This window comes from Equus caballus, chromosome 23 (genome assembly GCF_041296265.1).
Source record: "Equus caballus isolate H_3958 breed thoroughbred chromosome 23, TB-T2T, whole genome shotgun sequence".
Classification (NCBI taxonomy): Eukaryota; Metazoa; Chordata; class Mammalia; order Perissodactyla; family Equidae; genus Equus; species Equus caballus.
This window is the reverse complement of record NC_091706.1, coordinates 37,362,888-37,375,424: the sequence shown is the minus strand read 5'-3', so window position 1 is coordinate 37,375,424 and position 12,537 is coordinate 37,362,888. Positions and strand designations below refer to the sequence as shown.

The following is a 12,537-nucleotide window of genomic DNA, read 5'->3' as shown; positions in this document are numbered from 1 at the left end:
AAAATACTGCTGAAAGAAAGTAAAGACCTAATTAAATGGAAAGCATTCTGTTTTTAGGCATTAGAAGACAATATTATTAAGATGGCAATGTTCCTCAAATCAATCTACAGATTCAACACACTCCGTATCAAATCCCAATTGACTTCTTTGCAGAAATTGACAAGCTGATCCTAAAATTTATATAGAAATTTAAGGGACCCAAAATAGCCAAAACAGTCTTGAAAAAGAACAAAATTGGAGGACTTACACTTTCTGATTTTAAAACTTACTACAGGGGCTGGCCCCGTGGCCGAGTGGTTAAGTTCGCCTGCTCCACTTCAGTGGCCCAGGGTTTCGCTGGTTCGGATCCTAGGCGCGGACACGGCATCGCTCATCAGGCCATGCTGAGGCAGTGTCCATCCCACATGCCACAACTAGAAGGACCCACAACTAAAATAGGCAACTGTGTATCAGGGGGCTTTGGGGAAAAAAAGGAAAAATAAAATCTTTAAAACTTAGTACAAAGTTACAATAGTCAAGACAGGGTGTTACTGATGTAAGGATAGACATATAGATCAAGTGAATAGAATTGAGTCCAGATTTTACTCTCACTTTTACGGTCCATTGATTTTCAACAAGGGTGATAAGGAAAGAATAACCTTCAACAAATGGTGCTAAGACAACTGGACATCCATAGGTAAAAGAATGAAATTGGACCCCTACCGCACACTGTATACAAAAATTAACTCATGCTATATGTAACAACCTAAAAGTAAGAGCCAAAGTAGAAAATTATCATAGGCATAAATTTTCATGAGCTTGGATTAGGCAATGATTTCTTAGATATAATACTAAAAGCCCAAGAAACAAAAGAAAAAATAGATAAATTGGATTTCATCAAAATTAACAGCTCTTGCTCTATGAAGAACACCATGAAGAAAGCTGAAAGGCAATCTAAAGAATAGGAGAAAATATTTGCAAATCATATATTTTATAAGGGATAAAGAACTCTTACAACTCAATACAACAGAAAAATAAGCCAATTAAGAAAGTGGGTAAAGTTTTCTCAGGAAAATATACAAATGGCCAATAAGCACGTGAAAAGATGCTTGGCATCATTAGTCACCAAGGAAATGGAAATCAAAACTACAATGAAATACCGCTTCACAACCACTAGGATGGCTATAATAAAAAAGGTAAAAACAAGTGTTGGTGAAATTGGAGCTCTCATACACTGCTCATAGGAATGTAACATGGTGGAGCCATTTTGGAAAATAGTCTGGCAGCTTCTAAAAACGTTGAACATAGAGTTATCATATTGCCCAGCAATTTGACTTCTAGGTCTGTATTCAAGACAAATTTTTTTGAAAACATATGTTCACACAATCACTTGTACATGAATGTTCACAGCAGCAGTATTCATAATAACCAAAACGTGGATACAACCCAAATGTCCACTAACTGATGAATGAATGAAATGTGGTATATCCACAGAGTGGGATACTATCCAGCCGTAGACAAGAATGAGGTACTATACACGCTACAACATTGATGAACTTTGAAAACAGGATGCTGAGTGAAAGAAGCCAGTCACAAAGGACCACATTTTGTATGATTTCATTTATATGAAATGTCCAGTTTAGGCAAATCTATAGAGACAGAAAGTAGTTTTGTGGTTTCCTAGGGCTGGGAGTTTGGGGAGAAATGGGGAGACTGCTAATGGGTATGGGGTTTCTTTCGGAAGTAATAATATACTAAAAATCACTGAAGTCTATACTTTAGGTGAATCACATGGCATATGAATTTTCCCTCAAAACTGTTATATGTTAAGGTAAAAGATAATTATGTTTAATTTGTGTAAAATACAGTAGTCCTCTTGTATCCGCAGTTTCACTTTCTGTAGTTTTGAGTTACCCATGGTTAACCACTGTCTGAAAATATTAAGCGGAAAATTCTAGAACTAAATTCATCAGTTTTAAATTGTACACCATTCGTAGTAGTGTGATGAAATCTCATGCCATCCTGCTCTGTCCCACCCAGGACGCTGTGTCACATTGCCTGCATCATTCCCTTCGCTTCATCTCCTCACGTAGGCATTGTATCATCTCACGTTATACAAGAAGGATGAATACAGTACAAGAAGATATTTTGAGAGAGGGAGACCACATTCACTTTTATTCCAGCATGTTGTTATAATTGTTCTATTTTATTATTAGTTATTGTTGTTAATCTCTTACTGTGCCTAGTTTATAAATTAAACTTTATCATAGGAAGACATATGTATAGGGAAAAACGTAGTACATAGTTTATATAGGGTTCAGTACTATCCATGGTTTCAGGCATCCGGTGGCGGTCTTGGAACGTATACCCTGTGGGTAAGAGGGCATTATTGTGTGTTCATTCCTATTTTGAAGTTATTAAAATGTCCTAGAAATCAGTTCACAATTCCCTAGTGCTCTGGGCTTCTCTGGAGAAGTGGTTCAGGGCAATATAGACTATTTTTAGCCTTAAGTAATTAGATGAAGAGCTAAAGTCAGAACATGGTAAAACTCCTCTCCTTTCTCTGTTTCTGGTGAAATGGGGCCTGGCTCTGGGCTCAGCTACTGCAAGTGGCCAAATAAGTGAGCACTGAATTTTATAGCAAGAAGGGACTCTAGGGACCTTCTAAGAAATACCACACGAAAAACTGTCTAGTGTAGATTACCCCAAAGCAAACTCTGAGAAAAGGACTTGGGTTCCGGTAATTTACTTGAGTGGTGAACCCAGGAAGAACAGGTGAGTAAGTGGAGAAAGTAAGACATGGAAGGAAGAAAAGCCAATAAAAGTGTCATTAAACATAAGTTGCCAGGGTGGGCTATTGGGGTTCAATCCTGCTGGGGATGCTCTGTAACGACAAGTAGAATATGCCTCAAAACTGCCCCACAGGAGTACAGGGAGACTGAGGCATCTATGCACTGGCTCCCATCTCCCTGTGGTTGGGGACTGGTCTGGAGGAGTTAATTCTCTCACACTTCTGGGCTGTCTGCCTGCTGTAGAACCAGCTTCTGCTGAAGAAATCCTTCAGGCTTAGAAAAAGAGAGATGCAGATGCTTGAGGGGGAAGCTGTCAGCTTTCTGGGACGGGTCCTGCAGCTATAAGTGAGCTCGGGGCAGGGGGGGGGGGTGGGGGGTGAGGGGGAGGGCGGCTACAGGGTGGGGAAACAACATCAACTACAGTGTCTTGTGATTAAACAAACAATAGCAACAGCATCTCACCACTGCCCTGGCTCAGAAGGGAATTTCCAAATGGCTCTTCCCGCCCTACCTTGATTAGGAGGAAAATTTCCCTTCCTTACCATCACCCCACAAAGTGACAAAGTCCTTTTTTGATCTGTGGGGCTGATGAGCTTCTAGAATTTTCACTACTGGCTTGTCTACAGGAGATGGGTCCATGTGGAACAGAGGAGGGGTCTAGGCAGAGTCTCATGGGTAACAACAAACCTCACTTCCATCCACATGCTCAACTGTCCATGGGTTGGTCCCTGGCAGTTTGTGGGACACCCATAATGAGAGAAGAGGGACATTTGGCTGGTTCAGATTCAATTTCCTCATAGCTTCTGGGTACATCACGGGTACTTGCTTCCTTATCACAGTTCTCAGCTTCTTTTCACCTTATTGAGTCTTAGTGAGAGAACTCATTCTGATAACTTGAATCCAAGTCTCTCTGTACCATTGACCCACTGATTAGTGGTAAAACACTAATCACACAGATTAATGCTTGGATACACAAATTCTACCTCTCAAGATTAGGAAATGCCAACTTAAAGCCAAACAAGCTTCCTTAGTATAATATTTCTCACAGCCTTCAGCATGCCTATGAGCTTTGACTCTCTTCAAGGAGAGAGTTAAAGTTCGCATTATTTCCCTAAATTAAATGGCCAGAAAAGAGTTTTTCACAGAGCATTTCATGGAACAAAAGTTCTACAGAATACACTTAGAGAAACCCCGGCATAGCCCAGTCCATTCATTTAACTGTTGGGGTCCAGAGAAGCAAAGTGACTTCCTTTAGTTATGCTGTGAGTTACTGATGGAGCCAGAGCCTGGACCCAGACCTCCCATCTCTCAGGTGCCCTTAGTTCAATGCCAGGATGATGGTCATGGGTTTACCCATGATGGACAGCTTGTGAATTGTCCTGGCTCTTTTTTTTGTGCATTAGAAAAATGTCATCCTGCTTCAACATCTAAGCCAGAGGAATGAAATATTTGTATCATTCCCATGATCCGGAACTGTCAACTAGTAGGAGAAGAAGTTAATAAAAACAAGGAAAAAGTGAGTTAATACCCAGGCCTGCTGGGTGTGACAGAGGTGGCTAGCTGTCTAGCAAAACTTCATGCTCCCTTCCTCCTATAGGTATGTGAACTCTGCAGCCAGCTATGGCCATACGATGAGTTCTCACAAGTGGGATTTTTAAGCAACAAGGATCCTTTCTCCACTCTCTCTTGCCCCTTCTACTGGCTGGATGCTGAGGACTCTGAGGCCCCAGGGAATGGCAAAGCCATACAATAGAAGGAGATCTGAGTTCTGAACCTGCATGTGGAGGGAAGCACTGGCTTACCTGGGAAGACTCTTACATAAGCAAGAAATAAAATGCTATTGTGGTAAACCACTGAAAGTTCTGGGTTTGATATAGCAGTTCACATTGTCCTAGTTAACATACTGAGAGATGAAAGAAAATCTGGAGCAAAAGAAGAGATGAGGGATGTCAAAAAGCATGAGATGATGGATTCAGAAATTTGGGGACACAGAGCAGTTCCATTTAGCAATTAGAAAGAACCTGGATCAAAACAGATCAGCTTTTATTCCCAGGGACTGAGGGGGCTGGCACAGGCACAGCATCCCGGACACCATGGCCGCCCTCAGCCCATCTTCATTCAATCACTAATCACATCGCCTCATTAAGCATTCCTCATAGAATCGACTTCTCTCCATTCCCACTGCCAGCACTCCAGGCTGAGTCATTATCTTTTGGCTGGTTTACTCCAAATACTCTCTAACTAGTTCTATCTTCTGTTAGCTCCCCTGCTCCTGTGCCCTTCATGAATCTGTTTTCAATGCTGTAGTCAGAAGCATCTTTATAACACACAAATCAGATTATGACCAACATGCCCCACCAGCCAGCTTGAACCCCTTCAATTAATTCCCAGTGTGATTACCATAAAGTCCCAACCGCTTTGCATGATACACACGGCCCTGCATGACACTCCTCCTTCTCAGCTCTCACCTCCCTGGCCTTTGGACTCTTTTCTCCAGCCATTCTGAACTTCTTTTGGCTTCCTGAGTGGGTCTTGCCTCTTAGCCATCGTACAGGATACTCCCATTTCCTGAAATGTCCTTGCCCCCTCCTTTCTCACAGTTTGACTCTCACTCAACTTAGCTGTCACCTTTTCTTCCTTTTTTTGGTGAGGAAGATTGTTGCTGAGCTAGCATAGGTGCCAGACTTCCTCTGTTTTGTATATGGGATGCTGCCACAGCATGGCTTGTAGAGCGGTGTGTAGGTCCGCGCCATGGATGCAAACCTGTAAACCCCAGCTGCCAAAGCAGAGCACCTGAACTTAACTACTATATCATCAGGCTGGCTCCACTGTCACCTTTTCTAGGAAAACACACTCTCAGACTGTAATAGCCTCTTATTTTCTGTTTAGTCCCTTTCCCTGTCCCCTTCCCTGCCCCTGTCAAAGGACATTCATGCTCTAATTGTGTGCTTATCAGTGTTCTCCATTAGAATGATCTTTGAGGGCAAGAGCACCTCCTTCACCATTGAATCCGAGCACTTCTCGGTTACTTGGCACAGAGCAGGTGCTCTAGAAATACTTCTTGAAGGAATGGATGGGGGTGGGGTGGATGGTTGGGATGGATGCTTATTCTGTATGAGCCTAAGAAAAAGTTGTACATACAGCAGTAAGCAATGTTAGTTAACTATTAGTGGAAATAGGATCACTTTTTTTCCCCGTACATTTATTTACTTAACTCTGCTTCATAAATGTCTTTTAGCATACAATATTCCAAAGTTGCTGTGTTTGGCTGTTTTAGAAGATTTAATTGATTAATTTTGTTTGTTTATTAACATGCATAGACAAACCAGCACATCTCACTCATTCTCTGCAAGCCAGGATTTGAAGAAACCTGGCTTTCCGGTCATGAGGAATGAAGTAGACACAGGGTTAAGATCTTGGCTCCACAGTCAGTGATGGCTGGTTGAGTCCTGCCATAAGACTGACCAGCCGTGTGACCTCAGGCAATGACATAATGTGTCTAGAGTCCTTAGCAGAGTGTCTGGTACATAATAAGAACTCAACAACTGGTAGCAATAATTATTGTTGTATTTGCCACAAAAATTAATACTAATTTTGTCATTATCCTGCCCTAGTATCGTCATCAGATCATGACTAAGGCCACTGGGGGTTTGTACACTGTGTGCAGGAAAAGCAACCAACAAAGACCAGCCCTAATGAGGTCATTGGAGAAGACTGAATTCTCCTCATTGGACAGACAAGGAAACCCACAGTCAGCAGGGTGAGGAGACCTGCTCCTAGTCACGTAGCTCATAAGGGCAGAGCCAAGACTCATGCCAGAACTTCTGATTCCAAAGTCAGTTCTCTTTCCACTACACTGCACGGCCTCTGGGCGTTAGCATTTCCAGGACCTACAGGCTTCCAGGTGTCTAAGATCAAATAGGACTCAGGATTCCAAATAAGCACCCTGGGACTGACTGTTCCCCTCCCTTCATTCATAGGTGCTTGAGATTGCGGGCCCCCGGGGCATTCTGCCCAGGCTGCAGCGTTCACGGATGTGGCTCCTCTCCACAGGCTGCCCTCTGCCAAGGGGACAGACCGGCTCCCACAGAGACCAAAGCGTCCTTTTACAGAGTAGCTGCTGCATCTCCCTGGGGACTGCGCTGGGAATGCCAGCTACCCCCTACACTCCAGAAGCCCCCTGCTTGGTAGGTGTGTACCATGGAAACTGAATACACATCACTTGAGTGAACATCAGGGTGTGCTACATCTCTGAAGTCCAGTTCTCAGTGCAAACTGCCGAAGGAGAGAATACATAAAGTACTCAGAATGTCATAGATTGTCCGAACTCGACAAGAACTGAGTGAGGCCTCATCTTTCTCTGAACATTTATTTTGTAGAGGAAGAAATCTGGCCATAGAAAAGGGCAAGAACAAACGGATTAGGGGTGGAGGGTCTCCAGAGTCCCACTCCACTGTCCTTTTCATCACATGAACATACGGCTTCTGGAGCATCATCATAATTGGATACCCTTTATGGAGAAGGGCTGCCTCAGACATACAAACCTGCTTAGGACATTTACCCTCACCATGGGGAGCCGTTTTTGACATGGGCTGTCTTTAGTGATCTGGGATACTTCTTCAGGATGGGACAGTTAGTGGAGAGTGGTTCTTTCTTTGAGGGCTTTGTGCTACAGAAGCCCTAGGAGAGGCCACATAGAGGTGTGGACAATTCTAGAGCTGTTTCAAGAATGGTGCTCATCACTTGTTTTTCCATATTCCATATCCCAGGAAAGTGGCTGTGAGCCATCCAGTTGCAGGGACTAGCTCAGAGTGGGATTGAGAATGAGCACTGCCCCAGGCACCTGCCTTCCCCAAAGCCTATTAAGCTGAAAGGGACCAAGCTGGGCGGATGAGTTCCTCAAAGCTTGGAAGTCTTCCAAATCCTATTGGATTTTGTTATATATAAGATATTGTTGTCTCAGAACCTCACAGCGGGTCCCTGAACCAGGATGTGCTCCAAGCAGACAGACAGAAGACATATCTAAGTCCTCTGTTCTTCACAGTGTCCCATCTTCTAGCTCCACTCCCCGTCCTAAATCAGGGACAGGCAACTCTCTACAGCATGGCAGTGCTGTGCCAGAGGACTTTAGGATATCTGTCCATTGCAGACAACCATTCACAGATAATGGAGAGCTGAAAGAGGACCCAAAGGGGAAAATTGCCATATCTTGTGAGTGTATTGAATTCCATCTCATTTAAGGCAGGAGACAGTGCTTTTTTATTCTTAAGGCTCCATTATCCTCTTTGATACTTAGTATATGGAATAGTCCAAATAAACAGCTGACGAATGACTTGGCAAATGAATGAAGGAAGGAACAAAGTGTGTGTTTGACTTAAGGAGTAAATGCATGGACTATTGAGAAAATACATAAGGGAATTGCAAAACCTTGATAATGCATGCATAAACTTACATGAATTCTGTGCTGGAGAAAGAAGTTCATCTGTTTATGTAATTCTTATTGATACAGCATTCCCTCTTCTGTTCTTTACTCTCTTGAACTCTGTAGAACAAGGAACCTTTAGCTATTTTGTTCTCTGAACGTTTGGGCAGGATTAAAATAACTTTTTAGTGTATCTCTTTGATTTCTCCAGCCAGTCACACATTTGTTCCCAATCTAGAGCCTAAATGAGCTATTTTTCACTTCAACTCTCAGTGTCCTGTCTGTTGCTAACACCTGGTCTTGTCATCGCACTATTCCTTAACACCCTGGTGGAGAAAAGGCAGACTGGAAGCAGACAGCGAAGTGGTGAAGCCGGGTGGGGCACCCTGGAGGCAGACAGCCCTGGGCCCTGGAGTCCACCATCTAACAGAGTGGCTTTGGATGAGTTCCCAGCCTCTGAATAACAGTGGAACATACATTGTGAATGTGATTATAAATAATCATGCAGAAAAGTACTTTGCATCAGGTCTATCACACAGTGAATGCTCAATAAATTTTAGTTATCATTATATTATATTGTATTATATCATATTTGATATCATGTTGTATTATATATAGCGGTAGTGTATTGATTGTGGCCTTGTAAAACCAGTGCCTATGGGTATGTTGACCAAAGTCACATCCTCCATACAGATCTCCACTAATCACTTTCTTAAATTTCTTCCCCAGATTCAGAACACTCTTTATTTCTCTCTTATGTACATCCTAAAAGTGGAACCCAGTGCTCTTCAAGGAGGAAAATCTACTTGCTCTTCCCCTGGAACAACATTCTGCTGAACCTGTGGCTGGGCCACCCTGTCCTTCCCAAATGCGTCCTCTGCTTCCTGTCCAGGAGAAGCCACTGGAGTTCAGAGTCCAGACAGGAATCCTGTGTTTGAGGAGTGAAATCCACTTTCAATCTCCTTTGTTGACCTGACTTTCACCCTTCCCCAACAGCATTCCAAACTCCCACTCACATCAACAAGCTGTATTTTTAAAAGTTGGTTGGAATTGTGAAAGCTTAAGGTTACGAGAGCTCAAGGATACGGCCAAAGCTGAGTCTGACAGCTTATTTTACTGCCCGCACTGGGGCAGTCAAGGCCAGGGCAGTGTCAGTGAAAGTCCAGGGTTTTCTAGTGGCCATGGGCTTTTGGTCTTATGCAAGAGAAGGGAGGTAAAGCTGAAAACACATCATCGAGTTAGAGAAAATAGGTACATTGACTGGCACCACTCTATGCTCAACACAGTGGCAAACACACCTGGTTACCTTCTCTTTCCATCTTCAAGTTATAGGATCCCCATTTCTAGGGGGTGGCAACATGCTCAAGGAAGACGGAACCCTTCTCTCAGCCTAAGAGAATGAAGCATAATTGGCTTACAACATATGTGGCAATTCCATTCCCTTCTTCCCATGATTAACTTGGGAGTAAACATGTGACCCAGTTCTTGACCAATGAGACCAAAGGAGCAATTTGTTGCTGGTTCTCAGAAGATTTTTGTTTTTTGGTACAAAAAGAAACAGCAAGTTTCTTCCCACCTGACTTGAATGCAATTGGGTGAGAATATGGTTCTTGGAGCTACAGCAACCATTTTGTGATATGAGGCAACAAGCCAAAGGGCACAGGATAAAACAGTGAAAAGACAGAACCTGTGGTTTTTGAGAATATCATTAAACTACTGAACCAATCTGGAACTGTTTTCTTCTAGACTTTCATATTTGTGAGATGATTAAAAATTTCTGTTGTTTTAGCCACTATTTCTTTTCTGTTACTTGCAGCCAAAGACATCTCATGTGATACAAATAATATCTAATTTGTGTTGTAATTTATCTATTTTACATCTGTTGATTCTGTCTTATTGACTTTTGTATTTTTAGCATTGAAGGTGATCCTGGCGTTTATTAAGTCTTCAATAAAATGCCTGTTGAAAAAGGTTTTTAGGTGATAAATCTTCTGAAATTGCTGAAGCAGGAAGATCAGGTTCTGGTTTTAGGTCCTATAAATGTCTTCATTTCTGTCTGATCCTAACTTTACTGGGGCCAAAGAATGATTAAGAAGAAGTATGAAAAACCACTGGTATTGTGGCTACTGCTAAGAATTCTCTCTTGAGAATTCTCAACAATGCCCATCAGCCACATTTAGAACTCTCTAGTGATCGACCTTTTTGAACTTAAATCGGCATATATAATCAATGGAATATTTAAATTGGTATTGTCCTAAAAAATCTAGGACATGTGTTTTTTACCTTTAGTAACCATCTATGTAACATCTCTTATCTACCAGGCACTTTATGATGCACTGGGGATGAAGAGACAAATCACCACACAGCCCCTATCCTTGAAAAGCTTACAGTGACAAAACAGGGTGTTACAACCTAAATAGAGGTATTACAAGGTAATATATCCAGCCCTCTTAGTATAGCATAATACTACCACTGAGTTAATTAAGAAAATCAGATTCCTAGGCACATCTCTTTGATGAGATAGTGTCCATGAAAACTTCCCAAGCTTGGTTCTCCCCAGTTGAGTTTATTTTTGGGGTGACTTTCTGCTGTCATCACCCAAGGTCCTCAACATTTACCCCATATGCCCCAGAGGCACCCCTTGCCCAGAGTGCACCCTCTGCATGGTTCACCCAAAGCAGTTCTTTCAAGGGAAAAACAGGTTGATAATTGGGTGAAGATTTGGGGGCCACTTCTCTAGGTGGAGGGGATTATGAGTAGCATCTTGCTTTCCTATGAGTCAGCAAATATAAAGAAAATACGCAGAAGATCCCATTCTCCTTCTTAGCTGACCGTGATTTCCGAACAAGGCCGGAGCTCTTGTGCTCAGCATCTCTGGCCCATCAGCCTCAAGGGCACCTCTCAGTCCTGCATGGAATATCAGTGCACAGAAAAAACAAACTTAGAGTTATTAATTTCTGCACTGGTCTGCCTTTTGTAGAAATTGCCAGAAACTGGCTTTTCCATCCCTCTTTCCTAACATATGAGGCCCCCTGCCATCCCTTATACATCTTTTCCCCCCTCTCCTGATGTCCAGTCATCAAGTCTTTAGGGGTACCCTGACCTCTGGTTGCCTCAGCTATATTTTTTCTTCTTCAAGACACATTGGTACCCAGAGCTTGACCGCTTGGGAAAGCATATCAGCTTCTCCACTTAGAAGCTGTGGGATTCAAGTTAGTCTTACTCCCTTTGCCTCAGTTACTACATCTGTAAGATGGAGATTTACAACCTTTCCTCCCAGAGCCACCATCAGGGGCTTCCAATTTGCTGACTTGGATCACCAAGCCCCTCTTAGCTGACCTCCTCCTGCAATTGCTCACCATCCGGACTCATGGCTGTGGAACCACAAGCAGAACCAGCACTGTATTTAAGACTCATTCTGCATTGCATTTGTGCACTTTGTGATAAGTCATCAAACCGTGTACTGATTGTGTCTTTTTTCTGTATGTATGTTATACTCTAATAAAATATTTACTTAAAAATTTTGCATTTATGTTAAATCCACTTGACAAGGCTTACTTTCTCATCTGCTCTTTTTCTCTCTTTCTCTCAAAATCAAAAAGATTACATACATATACATAGTCATTTTAGAAAAATGACATAGAACAAGAATAAAAATTTAAAGCTATCGATTCCCATTCCCAGCACCCAAGAACAACTACTGCTGATATTTTAGAAGATATATAGCAATTTTTTTACCAAAAAAGTAAAATCAGATGTTAATACTGTTTTATAACCTTTTAAATGTAATCTACCTGTAAATTCCAGAATATTATTTTTAAAGGCTGCATTATATGTCACTGAATGGGCGTGGCACCATTATTTAACCCATCCTTAGTGTTAGGGGTATAGATGGTTCCAGTATTTAGCAGTGTTGCTATGAAACAGCTTTGGGGCTAAAATCATTGCACTGCAGCAGGGTTTTGTTCAATTCACATTTCAATTATTTATACCACTCTTTTCAACCCAGTTTCAGTTTCTCAGTCTATGAAGGAATTCAGAATTGCTTTATTATGTGCTACATCTTCTGGACTTTCCTTCTGACAGATTTAATTTCACTGAAATAAATAACGGCCTTAATGCAGCTGTTCTCAAAGATACGATGGGAAGGGACAGAGGCACTTTGGGTCACACGTCCCATTTGCTGGAGTAGGCAGGAACAGGGGTCTCCCTCAAAGACCCCTGGCTCGCTGGGGGCTGATGGTGTTCAGAAGCCCTGTTCCGGCTCACAGAGGTATTTGCTTTCCGAGCGTTATTTGCAGTGTTTCTATAGTGGTGCTAATGACTGCAAATTGCTAATGGCTG

At 42.3% G+C, this 12,537-nt stretch overlaps 2 long non-coding RNA genes across 2 annotated transcripts in view; one reads left to right on the top strand and one right to left on the bottom strand.

Moving 5' to 3' along the window:
• Nucleotides 1-8,346, bottom strand: part of LOC138920295 (uncharacterized) — a 46,070-nt gene extending 37,724 nt beyond the window's left edge. The window contains exon 1 of the long non-coding RNA XR_011431186.1: nucleotides 8,224-8,346. This is a non-coding gene — a long non-coding RNA (uncharacterized lncRNA). The remainder of the gene's footprint in view (nucleotides 1-8,223) is intronic.
• LOC102147749 (uncharacterized) overlaps nucleotides 1-11,714 on the top strand; it is a 156,805-nt gene extending 145,091 nt beyond the window's left edge. The window contains exons 13-14 of the long non-coding RNA XR_011431180.1: nucleotides 6,752-6,958; nucleotides 8,923-11,714. This is a non-coding gene — a long non-coding RNA (uncharacterized lncRNA). The remainder of the gene's footprint in view (nucleotides 1-6,751; nucleotides 6,959-8,922) is intronic.
• The last annotated feature ends 823 nt before the right edge of the window (nucleotides 11,715-12,537 follow it).